A 23,777-nucleotide genomic window follows, 5' to 3' on the forward strand; every position below is an offset into this window, starting at 1 on the left:
TGGGGTGTAGGCCAGAGATGCAGAGAGTGAGAGGAATCACCAGAGACACAGTAGGGAGCAGAACAGGCAGATTTACTGAAATATACTACTAAGGGTAGCAGTGGGCGAGACAGGAGAGGTCTGTTGCACCCTATGTGGGTTAGCTCCCTGGCCAGGGATGAAGCTCAGTCCTAAGATCATAGCAGTAATAGTGCTGAGACTTAACCCCTAGGCCACCAGGGAGGCCCTCCAATACTATCCTTATAGAAGAAAATAGTACAGCCACTGGAGAAAAAAGAGTAAGATGTCTTTTTTTTTTTTAAAGATTTATTTATTTATGCATAAAAGAACGGGGTTATAGGCCAGATGTGTGGGGGTGAGAAGATTCACCAGAGATAGAGTGGGGAGCAGGAACAGGAGGATCTACTGAAATACAATGCTGAGGGGCATAGCAGCAAAACAGGAGAGGTCTGCTGCACCACATATGGGTTAGCTTCCTGGCCAGGGATTGAACTCATGCCGCTGTGGCTCATGATTGCTTGACAGTGCTGAGACTAACCCCTGCGCCACCAGGGAGGACGTGTTTTTTTTTTTTTTTTTTTAAAGAACAATCAAAAACAATAAAGCGGCCCTGAAAATTAAAAGTAGAAATGAAAAACAATAGAAAGTAAAGAGCTAAATATCTCTAATATAAAGAACCCTTTATACTGAGAGAAAGAACAGAATGTCTGAAGTAAAAATGGGAAAAAGACATAAAGAGAAAATTCTCAAAGATTTTTGAGGCCCTTAAACATAAGAAAAGATGTTCAATTTCACTCATAAGATATTGGTAAAAATTATAACACCTGTTGGTCAGGGAATTATAACATTCTGTTGGTTAGGGAAAAGGACTTTCCATAAACTGCTGGTGGGAATACAAATTGATACAGTTCTTTTGGTTGGAATTCAGCAGTATCTAACTAAACTACAAAAGTATTTGCCTTTTAATTCAGCAAACCCACTTTCAGGAATTTACCCTGAAGATACAGTCAATAATGCAAATACATACAATGCAAAGTTCTTTGCTGCAACTGTAAAATACTGGAAACAACACAAATGCCAGTAGACACGGGTGCTGAATAAACTATGTTCATCCTACAATGAAGTTATAACAGAATAAGGATGAGCTCTGTGAACTAACACAGAGTCATTTCCAGGAGTTTAACAAAAATAAGATCACCCTCATTTCTGAAAACTGCAAGTTTGAGGAATTCCAAAAACCATCCTCAGATTTGGTAACTTGCCAGAGTCAATGAAAAGTATTATATTAATAGTTATGGATTATGAGTGCTGAAGAATATAAACTAATGTCCATATTAACCAAGTAAAGTAATAGCTAAGTAAAAAAAAGATAATAACAAAAACAAAGAGAAACCCCACCGACTGGGAGAACATTTTTGCACACAACACTAATGATAAAGGACTGATCACAAAAATCTGCAAAGAGCTGATGAGACTCAACAACAACAAAGAAAATAATCCTGTCAAAAAATGGGCAGAAGAGCTAAAAAGAAACTTCTCTGAAGAGGAAATGCAAATGGCCAACAGGCATATGAAAAAATGTTCAACATCACTTGTTTTTATTTATTTATTTATTTTTATTTATAGAGGCATTTTTTTTTTTATTTATTTATTTGTTTGTTTGTTTTGTTTATACATGCACTGGGTACAGTCAGAAGCGCGGGAGGGTGAGAGAATTCACCAGAGCCAGAGCAGGGAGCAGAGCAGGCAGAAGGACCGAAGTACACTGCTGAGGGGAGCAGCGGGCGGCAGGAGAGGTCTGCGCACCATGTGGGACCCTACTCCGGTGGCAGGGGAGCAGCCGGGGGCGCCGCAGAGGCCGCGGGCAGCTTCGCAACCCAGCGCTCAACCGCTGCACCACCGGGGAGGCCCTCAACATGACTTGTAATCAGGGAAATGCAAATCCAAACTACCATGAGATACCATCTTACACCAGTGAGAATGGCACATATTAAAAAAACTAGCAACAACAAATGTTGGCCAGGGTGTGGAGAAAAAGGAACTCTTCTGCACTGTTGGTGGGAGTGCAAACTGGTCCAACCACTATGGAAAGCTGTGTGGAGATTTCTGGACCTACTAAACATAGAACTTCCATATGATCCAGCAATTCCACTCCTAGGTATTTACCCAAAGGACAGAGAAACATCAATTCCAAAGAGCACCTGCACCCCTATGTTTATAGCAGCACTGTTTACAATAGCTAAGCTTTGGAAACAACCCAAATGCCCAAAAATAGATGACTGGATCAAGAAGATGTGGTACATATACACCATGGAATATTACTCAGCATTCAAAAAAGACAAACACATGCAATTTGCAGCAACATGGATGGCGCTGGAAGGGATCATGCTCAGCGAAATAAGCCAGAAAGAAAAAGAAAAATACCGGATGGTCTCACTCATAGCAGGAATCTAGAAAACTTAAATAAGGGACCAGGAAAATGAATATAAGAAAGTGAAAATCAAAATCAACAAAAAACTATGAACCAGAGACACTCTATGGGGGGTGGGGGGTGGGGAGGGGAGGGATTGGGGTCAAAATAAGGGGGTTGCAATTGTATGGGGAATATAAAAATAAAATTTATTTAAAAAAAAGAAATAAAATAAGTCAAATAATTAAAAAAAAGTAATAGGGCCTCCCCGGTGGCGCAGCGGTTGAGCGCTGGGTTGCGAAGCTGCCTGCAGCCTCTGCAGCGCCAGTTCGATCCCCGGCTGCTCCCCGGCCACTGAAGGAGGGTCCCACATGGCGCGCAGACCTCTCCTGCCGCCCGCTGCTCCCCTCAGCAGTGTACCTCGGTCCTTCTGCCTGCTCTGCTCCTCACTCTGGCTCTGGTGAATTCTCTCACCCTCCCGCGCTTCTGACTGTACCCAGTGCATGTATAAACAAAAACAAAAACAAAACAAATAAATAAATGAAAAACATGCCTCTATAAAAAAAAAAAAATAAATAAAAAAAAAAAAAAAAGTAATAGCTAAGTAAAGAAGCACACAAGGCAGAGTCCAGGAGAAGTACTAATTGCAGAGTTTCCAGCTGTCCTTTCTCCATGGAGCCATTATTCTCCCAGCACAGATGTATGACAACATGTGCAGAGTACTACCAACCAGGGAAGTGCACCCAAGTCTTGATGTACGGAGTTTTTACTGTAGTTCACAGGCATAACTGATTACCCAATGACTAAGTTCGGTCTCCAGCCCCTCTGGAGATCCACTAGTTCCAAAGTCATCACATGAAATCACATTGTTAGTCTTTGTTGTATTGTCCACATCCTAAGTCACACTGTTAGACTGTAATCATCCAAGGCCCCCAGGTAAATAAAGACCCTCTAATCAAGCATAACATTCCAGGGGCATAGAGATTACATCCCAGAAGCCAAACAGAAAGGTTTTCTTTTGGAGCAAAGTCTTCTTTATATAAAGTGACCTTTCATAAGAAAAAAAATAGGAAAATGCACATGCATCTGCTACTGGGCCACCCCCCAACCCTGCCCGAAAAAAGACAAAACAAAATGAAAATAAACATAGGAAGGTTAAACCAAAAACTAATGCGAATGGTTACCTACAGGTCATGGTAGGTGGGGATAGGGTGGAAAAGAATGGGAAAAAGGACAGAAGGAAAGAAATAGGAGTAGCACTTCTCTGCATATGAATTTTTGTAAAACTCTGACTTTCTGAACCATTTAATGCTTCATATATTTAAAAAATAAATAAATGATTAAGTTATATCTCCAGTCCCTTTGTAGTTTCACTAATACCAAAGTCATCATCTAAAATCACATTGTTGGTCTTTCTGATGAGACTGATCTCCATCCTAACTCATTTTGGTAAAAGAATCATCAAAGCAATTTTGGAAAACATTACTTTAACTAAAGAACACTAAAACCAAAGAACTAGACATAAATATTGCACATTAGTTAGCAAATATGTTTTTCACAGAGGAACAATTAATTCTGAATCAACTTTGAAGGTATTCTAAAATTAAGCAAGTAAGAAAAATATGTTCTGGATATTGTGAGCTTTCTCATTGTTGGTGAAAGGCGTTAGATACTGAAAATAGACAAAGAGATAGCTGGAAAGTGGTGATAGACTGAAATTGGAGATATCAGTATAAACTCATGGTGTTTAATACAGAGAAACAGAGATATAGAGATAAGTACATAAGGGCCTCCCCTGGTGGCGCAGCAGTTGAGTGCTGGGCCACGAAGCTGCCCGCAGCCTCTGCAGCACCAATCCCCAGCCGCCAGCGAGGGTCCCACATGGCGCACAGATCTCTCCTGCCGCACCCACTGCTCCCCTCAGCAGTGTATTTCGTTGGTCTGCCTGTTCTGTTCCCCACTCTGGCTCTGGTGAATTTTCTCACGCTCCCACGCTTCTGACTGTACCCAGTGCTTGTATAAATAAATTTTTTTAAAAAACCACTTAAAAAAAAAAAGGGAAGTACATAAATACATACACATATTTATTTCCTAGTTTTGTCCCCCTAAAGAATATAGAAGCAATAACATCCAATAGAAAAGAGTATCCCTAGCAACAAATTTTGATTTCTAAAGATTATATGGAAACAACCTAAATGCCCCCCAAGTAGATGAATGGATCAAGATGTGGTATATATACACAATGTAATACTACTTAGCAATCAAAAAGATAAACTCATGCCATTTGCAGCAACATGGATGGAGAGCGAAGGGATCATGCTCAGCAAAATAAGTCAGAAGGGAAAATATCAGATGGTTTCACTTATAGGTGGAATATAGGGAAACCAAACAGAAGGTCAGAAAAAAGACAAAACTCGCAACTAAACCACAGATCTGAGGCATACTGCAGGGAAGGGGTAAAGTAAGGGATCAAAACAGGGAAGGGAATAGCACAAGGGGCTACAGTGACAGTTCACAGGTTCCATGGTGGAGGGAGAATTATGGGGACAACACCTAAGGGGACGTATCAAACATTGTATAAAATATATAAATACTGCATATAATGATGTAAAAATAAATAAATATTTTTTTTAAATAATTAAATGAATGGCTGATTCCACACTAAGGCAGAGGAAGCAGATTAACCTGGAATTTCACTGTAATGCCAGAAGGAAACAATACTCAAAAAATAGTGACATCATGTCAAAAGGACACAGAGCCAACCTGATCAAAATAACTGGGTAGGGGCCTCCCTGGTGGCACAAGGGGTTAAGCACTGCACTATAAAGCAATCCGCAGCTCTTGTATGCATAAATAAACAAATCTTTAAAAAATTAAAAAAAAAATAACTGAGTAACTGAATATATAATCTCTGTAATGGACTATCACTCAGAAATGAAACAAATATCCTGAGTCTACAGTGACATAAATAACTAAATAAATAAAAAAGCAAATGGGAGATGGGATAACTCTTCCTTACATAAAATTTCAAACAAATACAGACGGAATGATGGAAATAGAAAAGTATAATTTCCAACTCCTCTCAGAAAAACTGACTCAGGCAAGAATCATCCATCAATGGATGCTAAAATTAGAAGGAGAAAGTACAATGAGAAACAAGCTATTTACATAGTCTCAACGCATCTCCCACTAGATACTTAAAATCACAAAGGGAAAAACTGTGCTTTTCAATGGAAAAATCTGGAAATATCACCATGCTTAGGTGACCAAGGTTAGTATCACTAGTAATGAGACATACAGACACCACATGGCTCCTGACATGGCTGGCACAATGTCACTTAAGAGGTTTTTTAAAAAATACATAACCTGAACTTAATCATATGAAAACAACAGACAAATCCACGTCAAGGGACACTACAGTAAAACTGGCAAAATACTCTTCAGAGTAAAGGACTAAGACTAGGGAGATGTGATAACTAACGCAACAGGTAATCTTGGATGTGGTCCTAATCTAGAAAAAGGAAAATGGTGGGACAATTGACATAATTTGATTAAGGCCCAGAGATAAGTTATTATTATTATCTTAATGTTGATTACCTGGTTTTGATAATGTTCTGTAGTTACATAACAATGGGGGGAAAGCTGGGTCAAGTGTGAAAAATCTGAGTATTTTCTTTCTTTTTTTTAATATTTATTTATTTTGTAGAAGAACTAGGGTATAGGTCAGAGGTGCGGGGGAGTAAGAGGACTCATCAAAGACAGAGTGGGGAACAGAGTGGGGAGCGGAGCAGGCGGATCTACTGAAATACACTGCACATTTTTCTAAGTCTGAAGTTATCTCAAAGTGAAAAGTTAAAATTCTCTTAAACATCTAAAATTTTGAATAAATATCCTAGAAAATAGCACAAAATTAGAGTGAAAATAATGATAAAATTAAAGAATCATCAGACTAGGAGATCAAATATTCAAATAAAAATTTCAGGAAGATAAACTGAGAAAGTGCAGAGGGAATGCGATGTCAAATATATAATTCAAGAAAATTCTCAGAATTAAAGGATATGATTTTGCACATGAAAAGACCCTATCAATAAAAGAAAACAGACACATAAAAAGGAATGTCAATTATAAGATGTCAAAACAACCTTCTACAAGTTTGGGGTTGGGGGTATGACAAGAAAAAATCACAAATGAAAATGGCAATGGATATAACAGCAAGACTGGAAAGGAAAATTATTTTCAACATAGAATTTTTTTAATTAATTTTTTTATTTTTTACATCGTTGTTCATTTTTAAAGAATATTTGCTTCCTCCCACCCCCTCATGTATAGTCCCCATAGAGTTTCCTTCACCAATGCACCCTTGTACCACCACCTCAGTCCCCTGGGCTCCTCCATCCCTCCCTCTGATCCCTCTCCCGCCTCCTCCCCTGCAGTACGTCTCTGATTTATGATTTTCTGTTTTTGCTTTGTTGTGTTTTGTACTGTTATTATTTTTTTTACACTGATGTCTTATTTGGTTGTCCTATATTCCTGCTATAACTGAAACCATCTGATATTTTTCTTTTTCCTTCTGGCTTATTTCACTAAGCATAATTCCTTCAACAAAGACTTTTAAATCCACCTAAATTATCAGTCAAAATTAAAGACATAAAAAGGTTTTCAGAGACATAAGTTATCAAAATATATACCTCCCATGCATCAAAGAGGTACAGAAGCAGGTCATCTGACCAAATAAGGAAATAAATCAAGAATGAAGATGAGGGGAACTCCCTGGTGGTGCAAGGGGGTTGAGACACAGCACTATGGAGCTGTCCAAAGCCACTGCAGCTTAAGTTCGATCCCTGGCTAGGGAGGTGACCCACATGACCTCTCCTGATTCACCTGCTGCTCCCCTCAGCAGTATATTTCAATCAGTCCACCCATTCTGTTCCCCACTCTGTCTCTGGTGGGTTGTCTCACACCCCACACCTCTGCCTTGACCCCCCAGTTCTTGTATGCATAAATAAATCTTTAAAAAAAAAATGAAGATGAGATCCAAGTCAAGAGACAGACAAGAGGAATACTAAAGATATAGTAAATATCACATAGTGACAACTGTGCCTCAGACCTAGAGAGTAACCAATTCAGAAAAAAGAGGTCAGAAGGCTCTAGGGGAGATGTCACTGAGAATGTGAAATTGCTAGAATTTCTTGGTTGTTGCAGTGAATTCAAGCTTGTATTGCTATTTAGTGCCTGGGGCTCAGGAATGCTAAATATCATGCAAAAAGCAAGATAATGAAGACTTAGAAAACCTACCTCATCCTAAATGACAATGCTTCTCCTATTGAAAAAAAAATTAACTCCAGTCAAAATTATGGTATTATTATATTAGGAGAATAGGTAGTTAAGAAATAAACTTAACTGGGCCTCCCCTGGTGGCGCAGCGGTTGAGCGCTGGGCTGTGAGGCTGCCCACAGCCTCTGCAGCACCGGCTTGATCCCTGGCCACCAGCGAGGGTCCCACATGGCACGACAGACCTCTCCTGCCGCACCCGCTGCTCCCCTCTGCAGTGTGTTTCGTCAGTCTGCCTGTTCTGTCCCCACTCTAGCTCTGGTGAATTCTCTCACCCTCCCGCACTTCTGACTGTACCCAGCCAGTGCTTGTATAAATAAATAAATAAATAAATCTTAAAAAAAAAAAAGAAAGAAAGAAAGAAAAGAAAAGAAAATGTATTTGCAAAGATTTAAAAAAAAAAAAAAGAATACCTAGAAGGAGAGTCAGGGAAAATTCTCTCTTTAAAGAAACTTTAAAGCTAATTTGGTTCTGATGGTATATATATTCTCAGTGAAATGTAGCCTGAAATTGATTTTCTTATCATCCATGAAAAAGTATATTTAAAAAAAGAAACTTTTAAGCTGAGAAAAGGGATGAGAAAGAGTTACTAGGCAAAGAGAACAAAGAAAAGTCTAGGAGAGGGAATGCAACATTTCAAAGAACTGGAAAAACTTCAGTATCACTTACAGCAGGAGCTCCGAAAAGCAGGCAAAGAATAGAAAAGTTAAATGCTGCTACTTCATTTAAAGGTAATGTGAGCCACAGAAAGACCAAGAGGGATACAAGATGTCACTTGTATGTTTAAAAAGATCATTCTACCTTCAGTGTGCAGAATAACAAAGGAAACCGGGCCTCCCTGGCGGCACAAGGGGTTAAGCACTGCACTATGAAGCAATTGCAGCCTCTGCAGCACGAGTTCAATTCCCAGCCTGCCAGAGAGCAACCCACATGGCAAAGCAGACCGCTCCTGTCTCGCCCGCTGCTCCCCTCAGCAGTGTATTTTGGCCAGTCTAACTGTTCTGTTTCCCACACTGTCTCTGGTGATCCTCTCACCCTCCGCATCTCTGGACTGTACCCCGGCTGTTACATGCATAAATAAATAAATCTTTAAAAAAAAAAAGAATAGCAAAGGAAATCTATGAGGAGGCTGTTGTAGGTATAGGTAGGCAAGGTGTGAAAACCGCTTAGGTTCAAGGAAAACTGGCAGACTATATCAAAGTAAATTGATCTTGAGATTTTTTTCAGGACAGAACTAACATGAATGGGGGAAACCTATACATGGGGGGTAAGATTTCTACTGAGTAGTACCTAGGTAGTAGTATAATCAACATAAACCAAATGAAAAAAGGTTAAACTTGCTAGGCCATTTGTTTAAGATATGTTAGACTGGAAGTGACTGTAGCAAACTCAAGTGGACACCTACTGTTGGGTACATAGGCCAGGAATTCTGAGGATACCCTAAGAATTCCATTTTACATTACCAGCTTATAGTATCCAAAAGAGAAGAGAATGCACCCTAGGACAGTGTCCTAAGGAATTTGAGATTAAGAGTGAGCTTATGTGGGCCTCCCTGGTGGCACAAAGCGTTAAGACACAGCAATATGAAGCTATCCACAGCCACTGCAGCAAGAGTTCGATTCCCAGGCAGGGAGCAACCCACATGGCGCAGCAGACCTCTCCTGCCTCGCCTGCTGCTCCCCTCAGCAGTGTGTTTCAGTCAATCTGCCTGTTCTGCTCCCCACTCTGTCTCTGGTGAATCCTCTCAACACCACCCCTTTCCCCGCACCTCTAGCCTGTACCCCAGTTCTTGTATGCATAAATAAATAAATCTTAAAAAAAAAAAAAAAAGAGTGAGCTTATGGAAGAATACAGATTAGCAAAGAAAAGTGAGAAGGAATGAACAGAGAAAAAAAGGTGAAAATTAAGTGAGTGTGTTGCCAGGAAAGTTTCTAGAAGAGAAATGGCCAAAGGCTGTTGAGAAGTCAAATAGGGTAAAGATTAAACATGTCCACTGGAGTCTCATGACATCTGCAAGAGAATTCTTAGTAGAATGGAGGGCACAAGTAGAACAAAGAAGGCAATATATAAAAGTGCTCAAGAAGCCTGAGGAAATACAAGAGACAGGGAAGACTTTCTTTTTAAGGAGACATTTGTACATGTTTAAATGCTGATAGCGGAGCCTCCCTGGTGGCGCAGGGTTAAAGACACAGCGCTACCAAGCTATTGCCAGCCACTACAGCATGAGTTCAATGCCCAGCCTGCCCATGACTTAACCCACATGGTGCAGCAGACCTCTCCTGTGTCGCCTGCTGTTCTCCTCAGCAGTGTATTTCAGTAGAGTCGCCTGTTCTGCTCTCCAATCTGTCTCTGGTGAATCCTATCACCCCCTCCCTCCCCCACACACACACCTCTGGCCTACACCCCAGCTCTTGTATGCATAAATAAATAAATCTTTACCAAAAAAATGCTGATAGTATACTAAAGGATAAAGACAGGAGACTAAAACACATATTTTACTCTCACTCCCTCCTAAAACCCTATTAAGATGAGAAAACTTTTTTTAAAAAATTGTATCTTTTTAAGATTTAATTTACATAGCGTCAAAGGCACAGATCTAAAGGATTTTTGTGGGTTATTTTTAAGCATATGTACACAAAACAAAGAGAGGACAACAGCAAAATCATTTTGGAAGTTGGACTGCAGATTGACTTAAAAGACCTAAGGAAGTTAAATCTCAAGCTTACAATGAGAAAAGCAATCCAATTTATACCACTGTGCCTCAGAATGGTTCAAGATTTGACAGCAGCAAGTTCTTTAAGAGGGGGATAAACATGGTGCTAAAAACAAGAGGGCTGGTTAAATCATTAAGATACCATCTTACATCTGACAAAACCAGCCAAGTGCCCCCCACCCATCCTTGCAAATGCTTAGTGCATTCTTTTCTAGACTAAACAGCACTGCATAATAAAATTTCTGCAATGGCAGAAATAGTCTCTATTTGCCCTGTCAAATATGGTAGCTTTTGGGCTCATGTGATTACTGACCAGTTTAAATGTGTCCAATGAAAGTGAAGAAGTAAATCTTTAATTTTATTTAAATTTAATTTAGATTTCAGTTGCTATTCACAGTCAGTGGCTATCATAATGGATAGCACAATTCTAGAAAGTAAAACAAAGATTTCTTGACAGGAATACATCTGGTCCAGTTGAGAATGAGAGTATCATATTGAATATAGTTGAGTTCAATGAACAGAAGAGAGCGTTTACATACTGAATGCTAAGACCTCTACTCTTTCCCCCAATTTAGCTATCAGATTACTGGCAGCCCAGCTTATAAAATCCAAGTAGAAGATTTGAAGATTCCTAGATTCTTCTCTGGGGACTCTTAACTGACACAAGAGAAAATACAAAGACACTGATATTGCAGATTTTCCAATGAAGAGTCCAGTCAGTATGCCCTCAAATAAACAAATCACAACATGTACTCAGAGCACATGTAATTAAAAGTTACCTCCATATGGGGTCCCTTTACATTTCTGCCCTCATATTCTCGGCCTTGTTCTTGTGTGTTCATGTTCACCAAATACCAACATTCCTTCAAAGATAAAACACACCTATAAGGGAAACAAAAGTAAGCTTTCAACTCTGATTAGATACTGACCCTAGGATAGCCCAGAGTAGGAATAATCCCTAAGAGGGGATAATATCTGGTTGAAAGTTTGTATTGCAGGGCCTCCCTGGTGGCTCAAGGGGTTAAGTCTCAGCACTATCAAGCTACTGGCAGCCACTCCAGCACAAGTTCGAGCCCCAGCCAGGGAGCTTACCCACATGTCACAGCAGACCTCTCCTGTGTTGCCTGCTGCTCCCCTCAGCAGTGTATTTCAGTCAACCTGCATGTTCTGCTCCCCACTCTGTCTCTGGTGAAGCCTCTCATCCTCCTGCCCCACACCTCTGGCCTACACCCCAGCTCTTATATGCATAAATAAATAAATCTTAAAAAAAAAAAAAGTTTGCAGTACAGTCACTGTACTGGTTAACTCAGGCATAACTATAAACAAGCTTTTTCTCATAGAGATAGTAAGACAATATTGAGGATAGCTGTTGTGTACTAAACAAACAGGTGGGTTACCCAACTCAGAAAAATGAAGCCAAACAGAAACAGTAACAAACAAGATTTAAAACAAAACAAACAAAAAATGCTCAATGACATCCATAGGGCATCAAGGAACCATTAAGTAGATCAAGACAGAGAACTGGAGCCTTGCACATTTATGGTACCTACTTGTGGTAATTTCATCACATTCAGTCACCAGATATAAAGTGGATTAAGTATACGACTCTGCTCTGAAGTCCTTACAAACACAGAAAGGACCAGCAAGGGACTTCTAAAGTACATTTTTTGCTGGATCTTCAATTTGTTACTACCCCAACCTCTGCCTATACCTCTATGTTAAATCTGTAACATCAATTTAAATTAAAATTGTGATCCTGAGTTCATACTTATCCTTTTTAAACATTACTACTTGAAAAGTTTGCTCCAACAGAATCTGAAATTCAACAATATTTAAAACTTCAAAAATAAGGTATTTCAGACACAAAAACTAAATTTAGAGACACCGTGACTTGGGTTTCATCTCAGACACATACCAGATGTCTCTCTACAGTCTGGATTCAGACTACCTGCCTGTTAACACAGTTTTTTTTAAATAGCAAATTTAGTATGCCCTTTGTCATCTGATTATAGGAAGTTAACATGCTATAAACAGGTTCATTTTTAGAAAGAAAATAATTCATCATCTTCCTTTAGCGGATCAGTGATGTAGGGTCCATTTCTGGTTCTGTAAATAATACAGAATAGAAATTGTTGAAGCAATGAGAACGCTATCAAATAATTTGAGAATGAATATAAAGAGAATGTTCAACTCTTCCTGATGGCCTATTACCTTAATGATTCTGAAAACATTACCTAAAAGTTAGAAGGTTTTCTCTAAAATGGGTAAGAAACATATATGTGTACCATTGTTACTGTCCTATCAGTTGATCCTTTTTAGGCATCCATCAAATTCTTCAAATCAGTGGCACAAAATAACTCAACCAAGAAAAGAACAAAGGGACTGAAAATTTGAAAACTAGCTTTAAAGCAAATGCCCCTCTAATTAAATCAGATGTTTGTAAGACAATCAGAGAAGTATAGAACCCAGGTCTCAAATTGACTTCTGGAGGAAGCTGGCTAGTGACACAAAGCAAATGGTCATGCACACCAGGATGGAGAAGGTAGGAGAGACTATTTATAGCACGCTCAGTTTATGATAAGCCAGAACAAAAGCAAAATATTCTAAAATGGAATTTTTCATGGTTAATGAAAGTGTGACATAAAAGCCTCCTGAAAAAAACTGATTTATAAAATGGCAAAATTTTAAAATCTTTCTGACAACAAACCTAAGTGACAAATTGTAGCAATTTTTAATGTAAAATCTAATATTTTTGTCAAACAGCATTAAGGAACCTAACTGCATAGGAAACTATAAAAATACAATTATACATAGCTACTAACTTGAAGGACTTTTTTTTTTTTTTCTGGGCTGAAGGCACTACAAAACCTGAAGTGGTACTACTGATTAAAGCAATGTTATTTTGTTAAGGAAGAGGGGAAAAAATTAAGAAGACAATAGTCTAATTGGACATAACACTTCATCACTGAGTCTGTTTATAAACTAAATTATGAAACCTGATCTACCGCTGTTTTCAAACCATGAATATCATCTGAGAAGCTTTTTAAAAACCACAAATATCCAGGTCCAACTTCAGATCTTAACGTAGGGTTCCAGGCATGCGGGATTTCATTTTATTTTAATTCCCCAACTGTTTTTAACATCCAGTCAGGTATTGAAATCACTGGATTAGATGATCCTTAAGGTTACTTCTGTATCCACGACTTAAAATTCCAAATTGACAAGTCTCTGTAAAAGGAACTGGAGATTGCACTTGGCTACATACAAGATGCACAGCAGACATCACCATGCTCCACTGAGGAAAGTATCCTTAATTTGTCTGACCAAGCAACTTCAAGAAAAGGTAATACTCAAGTCACTGAATCTCTTTCTCTCCTCCCCCTAAAACTTCCCCCTAATTCAGGGTCTACTAAAATTGGCAGTGGTGAATATTCCTCTCTCTCCATTGTAAAGAAAGCCATCTCAGATTAACTTACAACTATAATGTCTAGACACTCAAAGGATTTTATAGTTCCTGTATTTATTCTCTGCACAGTTTCAACTAACATGCAATGTTTTAGTGGTAGAGTGAGGGATTCTCAGAAATACGTGCAGAGAATTTCTTCTAAATTGGACCAAGGTGTAAATGAAGCTCCTCCCTGCTTTTCACCTAGAAAGGGCCCATTGGGCGAAGCTATCTTGAGTAAGGAGCAAAACTGATTTGGGTCATTCCTCACAAACCAATATTTTATCAGCAAGCATGAGACATTTAGGTGACTAGAGGGGTGTGATTTCTTCCTAATGCTGCCCAACCAAAGCAGAGGCTGCAGTTAGATTCTAACCACACAAAATCCTGCTGTCTCCGCTGGCATCCTTCTCCATACCCAGCTTATTCTGGGTAAAAGACATAATTAGGAACCTACCATTAAGTGTCCTGGATATTCTTAAACCGAGTTCAAGTAGATACCCAAAACATTTCATGACTAATGTTCTGCTTTCTTCATGTCATTTAATTCTCCCAACCAATGTATAGGGATATAAGAAAAGCCAGAGTCTCTCTGAACATTAAAACCACAACCAAATGGCAAGCTAGGCTTTCAACTCAACTACACTCCCTTCAACCCAGGTGGAACGGGGGATGATACTATCTCCATACATACAACAGAGAGCCAGGCTTCCCACCGCTGGATTCAACTGTGCCATGTCCTTTTACTAGAACAGTATGCCAGGAGTGTGGGGAGAAGGACCGAAAGACAGGAAGGAAGCGGAACTGTCCGAACAAATAAAAACCCTGGACAGGAGCTGGAGGACCTCTAACAGCAGCTCTTCCTCTCAAAGCTTTCCCCAGATTTCACCAGCTTCAGGAGGAGTGGCCAGGAGGCTAGCTTTCTTTGCTTCTGCGTCGTACAGCTTGGACTGGAGAGAAAGAGGAGAGGACGTGGTCCCCCGGGACAAGCTTCCCCCACCCCCGAAAGCTGAGCAGCGCGGGGGGAGAGAGCTGGTGCCTCGGGCTTGCCCGAGGGGAGAGAGCAGCGCTCGAGGCCTCCGGGCCCGGTGCTGAGCTGGCGCGCACAGGCGCGGGAAGAGCCAGCCAGCCTGAACCGTAAGTCATTCGGCCGATTGGCTACCCCGGCTCCCGCTTACCTACGTCCCTCGCCGCCGGCACCTGCCCCGCCGCGGGTCCAGCCACTGCGGCAGCTCGGACTGCGGCCCCGCCGGCGCCAGCTCCAGGGAAAGCCCCGTCAGCGAGGAGGTGTCCGGCCTGCTCCCAGCGGCCACGGCCACCGAGCTGCCTTCGGAGCCGCGGCCGCGACGCGGGCGCTCACTTACATCGTCACCTCCTTCCGTGCCCTTCCGCCTCGGCCCCGCCCGCGACGCGAGGCCCCGCGCAGGGGGCTTGGCTCCGCCCCCCTCCGCTTCCTGCGGCGCGCGCTCGCGGACCCCGGGGCGCCCGCCCGCCCGGCGCGCCTCCCCGCGGACGCTCGCGTTCCGCGCCCGACCCGGCGCCTCCCTTCCGGCACGTGAAGGATTGTGGAAACGGGGATCCAGACATTGTAGCCCCCCTAGAACGCGTTTGAGGCGTTTTGTGGTCCCCTCAAGTTTTTACCCGCAAAGGGCTGAGGGAGATCACGGGCTTCCCAGGACCCCTCCCGCCACGAATCGCTGCTCCCTTTTGCCCGCGGCGAAAGACCAAGTTCCTGCTATCAGCGCACTTCGAGGCCTGGCCCAGGTTTTTCTTCTCAGGTTTCCCCTAGGTGATCTTACCTCCCTCGTGTTGTAATTTGCCTCTTTATCTGTGCTCTCTGCCCTTCTTCAACTAAGAACACCTTCCCTGCAGAGTAGAGCCCGGTCTTCTCTGTCCATCATTGTAGCCCCTGCTCCAAATCGTGGTTGAGCTGCAAGTGCTTAGGAACTGCAGTGTGTCTGTTATTCTTCTGGTGAGCGAAGAAGATACTTCAGTCTGACATGTTGGAACACTATTCATTCAACAAACATCTGTTCCATGTGAACATGAGCAAGTCTTTCTCTTGAAAGCCCTCAGTCTAACTGTGGGGAAAGAGTCATAAACAGATTATTATAATACAATATCCTAACAGGTAGAAAATAGAATAATAGCAGATTTACAGTGGAAAGTTAATTCAATTTTGGATTGAATTAACTAATTAACTAATTAACTAATTTGATTGGGAATAAAGTGGAGATTTATGCAATGGAATACCAAGAGTGGGGGTCTACAGCCGTGTGCCCAAGGTGCAGGTGACAGGATGGTTATTGACTGTCGAGAGCATAAAAACAACATTGAAACCTACTACAAAGTGGTTTGCTTTTAATTATTGCATGTATCAGTAAATTCTCAACAATGTCAATGATAAAGTACTGCTGTCCAAACCAAGACAGTCCTTTGTCATAGTTCTAAACAAGTGCTATAGTTACTACTGCACTTTAGCAATATATGTATTAGCTTCAGATTTGGCATATTTCCTAGTGTATAAATAAATCTTTTGAGACTTCCTGTTCCAGCCAAGATAGAGTTACAGGGATCTTGACAACTGAAAAACCAGGCCAAAAATATGAACTATAACCAAAGAAAGGGAAATAGCTGTTGGATATGTCTCTTCAGCCCTAACAGGACCACCTCAGAGGCTGAAGTCAGCAAGACAATGGCTTTGCTGTAATGAAAATCCTGTGGCAAAATCTAGAAAGTCCACAGTCTAAGTCTGCCTGTTATGTTATGAGCTGCTCAAAGAAGAAGCATGAGGTAATTGATGTTAATTTAGAGTGGTGTTGGGTTTAGAGAACAGGGTCCTTGGGTTACCTCTGAAAAAAGTTTCACCAAAGTACCCCCTTTCAGCAGCTCATGGTGAATTACCCTATTAGCAGGCATAATGAGGGGCAACTGGGATCCCAAAACCTGCCTGTTCTAAATGGGTCCTGCCATACGCTGTGTAAAGATAAACATAATACATAAGACCTTCAGTGGAACAGGACTTTAATGAAAGTTTCCCCACGGAACACCCAAAGTTACCCATCTCCCAGTCAAACAGGGTTGGCCCAAAGCAGGGCTGCAGAGGCCAGGAGCTGGCCACAAATTTAAGGTTCCTTCTGGTGGGGAACCAGTGAAAAAAGGCAGAAGGGGGCAGGCAAGTTTGGAAGGAATAGAGCAAAATCAAAATACAAGTCAAGACAAAGGCTGTCATTGTCAGCCTCCCCAGAGGTCTCTTACCCATGTCTCTTTCAAGTGTCTCCATCCATGTCCCCCAAGTCCCTGATACAAGACCAAGTCTGAGAAGCAAGCACAGCTTCTTGACATGTCTCTGCTCCATATACCTCCTCCAAATCTTTTCTCTTCTTCCCAAGCCCTTCTCCCAGTCTTTTCTTTCTTCTTCTCCCAGGCTAGCTCCACTCTTCCTTGGTGGGCAGGGAACCTAGAGCCTCCCCTTTCTATGGATAGCACAGTTACAGCCTCTCAAGTCAGAGAAGTTTAGTTATATCCAAAAGGGCGGGTTTATTATATTTTTATAAAAGGTAAGAAAAGGACGCTTGCACAGACACAAGCAGGCAGAAAGAGCCGCCTTTTTGAAAAGGGTAGATTTAAGAAAGAGATGCCTGCATAAATACAGGCTGGCAGGAGTGCTGCCTTTGAAAGGGACAGGCTTGTTAAAAGAGATGCTTGTATAGACACAGGTGGGCAATCTTGGGAGGAGAGCTGTGTTTTCCAGTGGCAGAAAATGTACTAATATAGTGTTCTTTTGGGAAGGGGTTCATTCCTTTGTGGAATTATTATCTATAGTTAATTACTTCTAGGGTGTGAGGAGGTGGTTAGCACTGGTGATTTCTCTACAATGGCCCTCAGTCTCCATATTCCCACCTCTGGTCTATGCCTCTGATACCTTTATAGCAGTCATACCTGCTACAGCAGTTGTGGCCTAAGGATTTTTCATTTTGATAGCTGGCTTAACAACTATGTTAACCATTTCTACTCACCTCCGGTTTCAGGATTTGTGACACCACCTTCCTAAATTTTCTACTCTTAACTTCCATCAATAATCACCTGATTGGGCCTCCCCTGGTGGCGTAGCAGTAAAGTGCTGGGCTGCGAGGCTGCCCACAGCCTCTGTAGCACCAGTTCGATCCCCGGCCGCTGGCGAGGGTCCCACATGGCGTGCAGACCTCTCCTGCAGCGCCCGCTGCTCCCCTCAGCAGTGTATTTCGTCGGTCTGCCTGTTCTGTTCCCCGCTCTGGCTCTGGTGAATTCTCTCGCCCTCCTGTGCTTCTGACTGTACCCAGTGCTTGTATAAATAAATACATAAATCTTCAAAAAAAATAATAATCACCTGATTACACCTGCAAGTCTATAGGGGTACCTGTTAGGATAAGCAATTCAAAGTTGATTTTTATATCTTCCCCTATACAGATAGCTCTGGCTGAGTTGATTTTATAAAACCAGGGGATCATTTTGAAGTTATAAATAACATTTATTTTTTATTATTAACTAAAGCTATTGAAACTAACCTCTTTTAGTTAACTGCAAATACTATAAATTAACTAGATGTTATGTAGGGCCTCCCCGGTGGCGCAGCGGTTGAGCGCTGGGCTGCGAAGCTGCCCGCAGCCCCTGCAGCGCCGGTTTGATCCCCGGCCACTGGTGAGGGTCCCACATGGCACGACAGAACTCTCCTGCCGCTCCCGCTCGCTCCCCTCAGCAGTGTATTTCGTCAGTCTGCTTGTTCTCTTCCCCACTCTGGCTCTGGTGAATTCTCTCATCCTCCCGTGCTTCTGACTGTATCCAGTGCTTGTATAAATAAATAAATAAATCTTAAAAAAAAAAAAGAACAATTATGTATTCTTTCTATGCATGTAATTTACCAAACCTGTGAAGGTGGGTCAATCACTCAGAGAAATCTTTTGACTGTTCCCAAGGCTTGGGTTCTCAGTTTGGCTCTGGATAATCCCTTGCTGCTTCCCAACCTCCTTCCTTCTTTTCTTCCTTTCTTTATTTCCTTTCTCCAACTCATTGTTTGTTGACTTGGGGCCACCAGTGCTAGCACATGGAAGGTGGGTTTGGGGGAGGGCCTTTATGCATACCAAGGACCCCAGAGCACCCTCTTAGAAGAGAGGCTAAAACCAGTCACAGAACTTGCATGACAATTGGGAGGGTTGAAGGAAAGAGCACAGAATATGTAGAAATTTAAGAGGATATTGGAGGAGGTAATTTTTAGCAAGAGGGTGCGCTAGTGCTAAAGAGGAAAATGGGGCAGCCCACCATTGATGGGGATTTTCTTGACCTCTTCTGGAGGGTAGATCTCAACAATGGCCTCCACCACCAGCAGCCCCTCCACTGCAGCCTCCACTGTGGCCAGGCTGACCCCCAGCTGTTACCACACAGCTGGCTGATGCTGATGCCAGTGGGTCTTACGGTGCTTGCAGAGGATGGAGGACCCGTGGCTCTTGCTACAGTTGGGGCAGGAGTAGGGCTATTGGCCCGTATGACTAGAGCCATATTCCACCAAGAGTATGAAGACGGCAAAGGCTTTACTGCACATTTCACAGGTGAAGGCCTTTCATCTATGTGCAGTTGCCATGGTCCTCTAAGTGGGCACTCTGACTGACTGCCTTGCCACAGTCTCAATACGGCATCTTGATGGTATGGCAGCTCAGGTGGTTGGATGCACTGGTATCTGCCGATGACTTCTGTGCTGAACAACTTCTTGCATTCCCTGCACTCCAAGCCTCATCATTGGGTAGGGACTGCAGAGATGCGGGGGGTGGGGGCGTGCAGAGGGCATGCCACCAAGGGCCCTGGGGAAGGGGTGACAGGTAAATATGAGTAGTTGTGGGGCTGGCGCCTTAGCCACATGGGTCCCTTCATGCACCTACAAGTGGGTACTTTCTTGCCAGAGGTGTCACAGTCAAACACCTCAGGGCGTGGGTGGTAGCAGCTACACAGCAGTGCTCAGGAGCCACAGTGAAGACAGGAAGGCAGAGCTCCCAATGCGTAGCAGTGGAGCTGGGGCTCAGCATGGGCTGCCAGCTGGTGCACCTCCAGCAGCCTGTAGCAACTCTTGTTACTCGGAGGGGCATTCACCCCTGTGTGGTAGTGGTAAAGGTACAGGAGCAGGCTTTAGGGGCAATGAAAACCGAATTCCTGGCAGTGGAAGGGGACATGCTGAGCAGGCACCAGGCTGAGTTGCTTCGGTGTAAAATGGGTATGAAAGCCTTGCCACAGTCCCACACCGGTGTGGCCACTGCCCAGTGTGTTGGTGGCAGGACAGATTGACAGACTAGTTGAAGGGTCTAGACTGCTTTCCCGTGCATGTGCCCATGGGTGGTTGGGCACATGATGCTTCTTGAACATCTTGCCACTATGCTTAGGGAGCCATTCCAAGTAATGCACAAAACTCTGGTGCCCGGTCAGCTACAGCACTTGCCAAATTCATGCTGCACAGGAGGTAGCTGTAAGTGCAAGGGCAGCAGGGCTTCCTGAGCTCTCCTGGGACACCAGATTAGGAGTTTGGTGGAGGAGGGGTCCTCTGAGAATGCTGGCTTTCCAGACTCTGGAAAGCTGGGCTGGCTCAGGGAAATAAATGACAGGCTCCCCAGAGGGGACTGGTGTTATGGGCAGAGGGACACCCCCACTCTGTAGGTATGCTTGTGATAAAAGATCTTGATGAGGTTAACAAAGTTCTTTCCACATGGGCAGGAATGTAAAGGCATGAGCTTGCCAGTGGGCTAGGTGGAAGGCCTCTGTGCTGAAGGCCAGGCCATAGTCCACAATCCAAACAAAGAAAGTGAGACTTGCTGCTGTGGTCTCCAAGGTGCTGGTGGAGACTGGAATTGCTGGGGAATTTATGACAGCTCAGGGCAACTTAAAGATGCCCTCCTGACCCTGGTGCTGCTGGGATGAGTACAAGAGGCCATGGACTCACAAGGGGTTAAGTTTCAGCACTATGAAGCTATCCACATGGCACAGCAGTATATTTCAGTCAGTCCTCTTGTCCTGTTCCCCACCCTGTCTCTGGTGAAACCTCTCATCCCCCCGCACCTCTGGCCTGTACCCCAGTTCTTGTATGCATAAATAAATAAATCTTTAAAAAAAAAAAAACAACGGGGCCTCCCCGTGGCACAGCGGTTGAGCTCTGGGTTGAGAAGCTGCCCGCGGCCTCTGCGGCTCTGGTTCGATCCCGGCTGCTCCCCGACCTCGGGAGGAGGGTCCCGCATGGAGCGCAGACCTCTCCTGCCGCCCGCTGCTCCCCTCAGCAGTGTACTTCGGTCCTTCTGCCTGCTCTGCTCCCTGCTCTGGCTCTGGTGAATTCTCTCTCCCTCCCACGCTCTGACTGTACCCAGTGCTTGTATAAACAAAACAAACAAATGAACAAACAAATAAATAAAACATGCCTCTATTAAAAAAATAATAAAATAAAAAAAAAAAAAAACAACAAAGTGGCCCTGGGCTGCTGCCCACCTGGCCCTCCAGTATTGTTCCTCCAGGCTTTGAGCCCCAGGTGATCACACCCAATGGCGTCACTTTCACGCAGCTTATAACTGTGGTCCGAGGATGGCAGAATATCAGGCTGTGATGCAGGCACCGCTAGGGGTGGTGGTGTCAGGGTCTCCTGCTACAAGGTAGGCTCTTGAGACTCTGGAAGTTGGTGACCCCATGCTCAGGCAGTCAGCTGGCAGCAGCAGAGGGAACAGCTGCCCCCTCGCCTCCACTGCCTTATAGTATAAGTGTTCCACAGACCTGGGTCTAGCCCTGAGTAACCCTAGGATGAGAGGGGAGCCCAGAACAGTTTGTGTGGAAGGCTTGGTGGAAGTGGTCTAGAAGTGTGCCTACCAGTGTTTCAGCCAGGGATGTTGCTGGTGAGGAGACTTCCAATCCATACACTTGGAGTGGATGATGCTAGAGCTCAGGGTGGGTGTGTTGGGTTGTGGCGCCTCAGATGGCAATGCCTCCTGGTGTGCTGTCATCTTCAGGTATGGCTCCTGGTGTTCCAGGTGCCGGCTGGGTGACATCAACAGCTGTCTGTGCTCCAGGCACTGATACTGGCTCTCCTACACTAGGGTTTGGTAGAGACCTGTGCCTAAAGCTGCTTCTGTGGCCAACAGTGTCTCCAAGGTGAGCCATGCCCACCAGCTCAAAGTGCTCTCAGGACATGAAGGAATTTAGGTGCAGGAACACCTCCTCCAGGGAGTAGAGTCACAAAGCTGGTTGCACTCAAGGCATGACTGCAAGGCATGGTGCAAGGCAGCAAGGCCCTGGGCTGCCTCACGATCTTTCACTCTGGCCAGTTTAGGCCACTGCTTCCCTTGCAAGAACATCTAGTGTGGAGCCCTCTCTAGCTCCAGCCATAGCCTCTTGCCTGAATAACCTTTTAAATAAAATTCCCTTTTAAACTTTGTATTGGGCCTCCTTGGTGGCCTAGGGGATAAATCTCAATGCTATCACCCCAAGACCCCCCACCCTCTCAGGGAACTAACCCACTTATGGGGCACAGCAGTCCTCTCCTGTCTTGCCCCCTGCTCCCCTTAGCAGTGTATTTCAGTAAAATCTGTCTATTTTGCTCCCCATTTTGCTTCTAGTGAATCCTCTCGCCACCCCCCGACACCTCTGGCCTATGCCCCAGTTCCTCTACACAAAAGTAAAAAACAAAAACAATAAACTTTGTATTTATTTCACAGCAGTAATTATTTCAATGGACCCAACATTCCACATAAGAAAAAGAAGAATGGTGATCTTGAGAGTTGGAAAATGAATAGGGTGAGCCCCTCAAATGCTGAAGTTTACTGCCTGGAAAGAGTGTCCGGGATATGACCCAGCTAGGGGAAACTAGGAGGTGCCTGGTGGCCGTTCTAGACAGATATTCTAAGTTTATTTCTCTCTCCTCTGCTTGCTTTGGGTTTAGTTGGCTCCTTTTCTAGTTTCTGAAATATTTTATCTGGGATATTTTAGAAGTGCACTCACATCCATTACTTGGGCCTAATCTAGTGTTATTTCCTCCTTCTAAAATTCTTGAGGTCTACACCCACACACATTCCCCAAGGTTTTTTCTGGTATATATTAGCAAAATATTTCAACCCCTTGGCACATAAGGTATTTTCTCCTGAATCATACTGTGTACCTGGAGCATGATGACATTTGATTCTAATTATGCGTCAAATGGCAACAAGGAATGGTTGTAGCAGATCTTGAGGAAAATAAACATTTTTCTAGCATTTGCAAGGTGAGATTATCACAAGATTTTTCAAGCAAAGGAGGGCTCGTCTCCTCAGACATAAAAGAGAAACTGGTAAGGGAGGCTCATGGGAGGAAAGTATCCAACCAAATTTTCCCATCCCAAATTTGAAGACCCCACTCTTTTCTAGTTAATATGACAACTTTCACATAAGAAACTTGGGCCTCCCTGGTGGCGCAGGCGGTTGAGCGCCGCACTGTGAAGCTGTTCGCAGCCTCTGCAGCGCGGGTTCGATCCTGGCCCGCCGGAGAGAATCCCACATGGCGCGGCAGACCTCTCCTGTCTCACCCGCTGCTCCCCTCAGCAGTGTGTTTCATCAGTCTGCCTGTTCTGCTCCCTGCTCTGTCTCTGGTGAATCCTCTCACCCTCCCGCGCATCTGGCCTGTACCCCAGCACTTGTATAAATAAAATAAATCTTTAAAACAAACAAACAAACAGTGAGGTTGTGAATTCACTGATGCTGTAGTTCTACAATGCATACAATTAAACTTCATGTTTGATTTTCTGCAATATCAGAACTATCGCTCCAAGAAAGTCCAGATTCTGGGGCTGCCAGTGAAATCTTTCTGATGCTCAGTGACAGGGATTATGTTGAATCCATAGATCAGTT

At 43.4% G+C, this 23,777-nt stretch overlaps 1 protein-coding gene and 1 pseudogene across 4 annotated transcripts in view; both read right to left on the reverse strand.

The window, feature by feature from the left end:
• Positions 1 to 15,254, reverse strand: part of SENP5 (SUMO specific peptidase 5) — a 55,828-nt gene extending 40,574 nt beyond the window's left edge. For 3 of the 4 annotated variants that reach the window (XM_054700472.1, XM_037525343.2, XM_037525344.2), the window contains exons 1-2: positions 15,078 to 15,167; positions 11,234 to 11,336 (exon numbers count right to left, since the gene is read on the reverse strand). The gene's annotated coding sequence lies outside the window, so the exon portion shown is untranslated. Of the gene's footprint in view, positions 1 to 11,233; positions 11,337 to 15,077 lie in introns of all 4 variants that reach the window. The other variant, XM_037525345.2, reaches the window with a different exon arrangement.
• Positions 15,078 to 22,131, reverse strand: LOC119258095 (zinc finger protein 574-like; annotated as a pseudogene).
• Between the last annotated feature and the right edge of the window lie 1,646 nt (positions 22,132 to 23,777).

Source organism: Talpa occidentalis, unplaced genomic scaffold (genome assembly GCF_014898055.3).
Source record: "Talpa occidentalis isolate TD23 unplaced genomic scaffold, MPIMG_talOcc4v2.1 talOcc4.4, whole genome shotgun sequence".
Taxonomy (NCBI): Eukaryota; Metazoa; Chordata; class Mammalia; order Eulipotyphla; family Talpidae; genus Talpa; species Talpa occidentalis.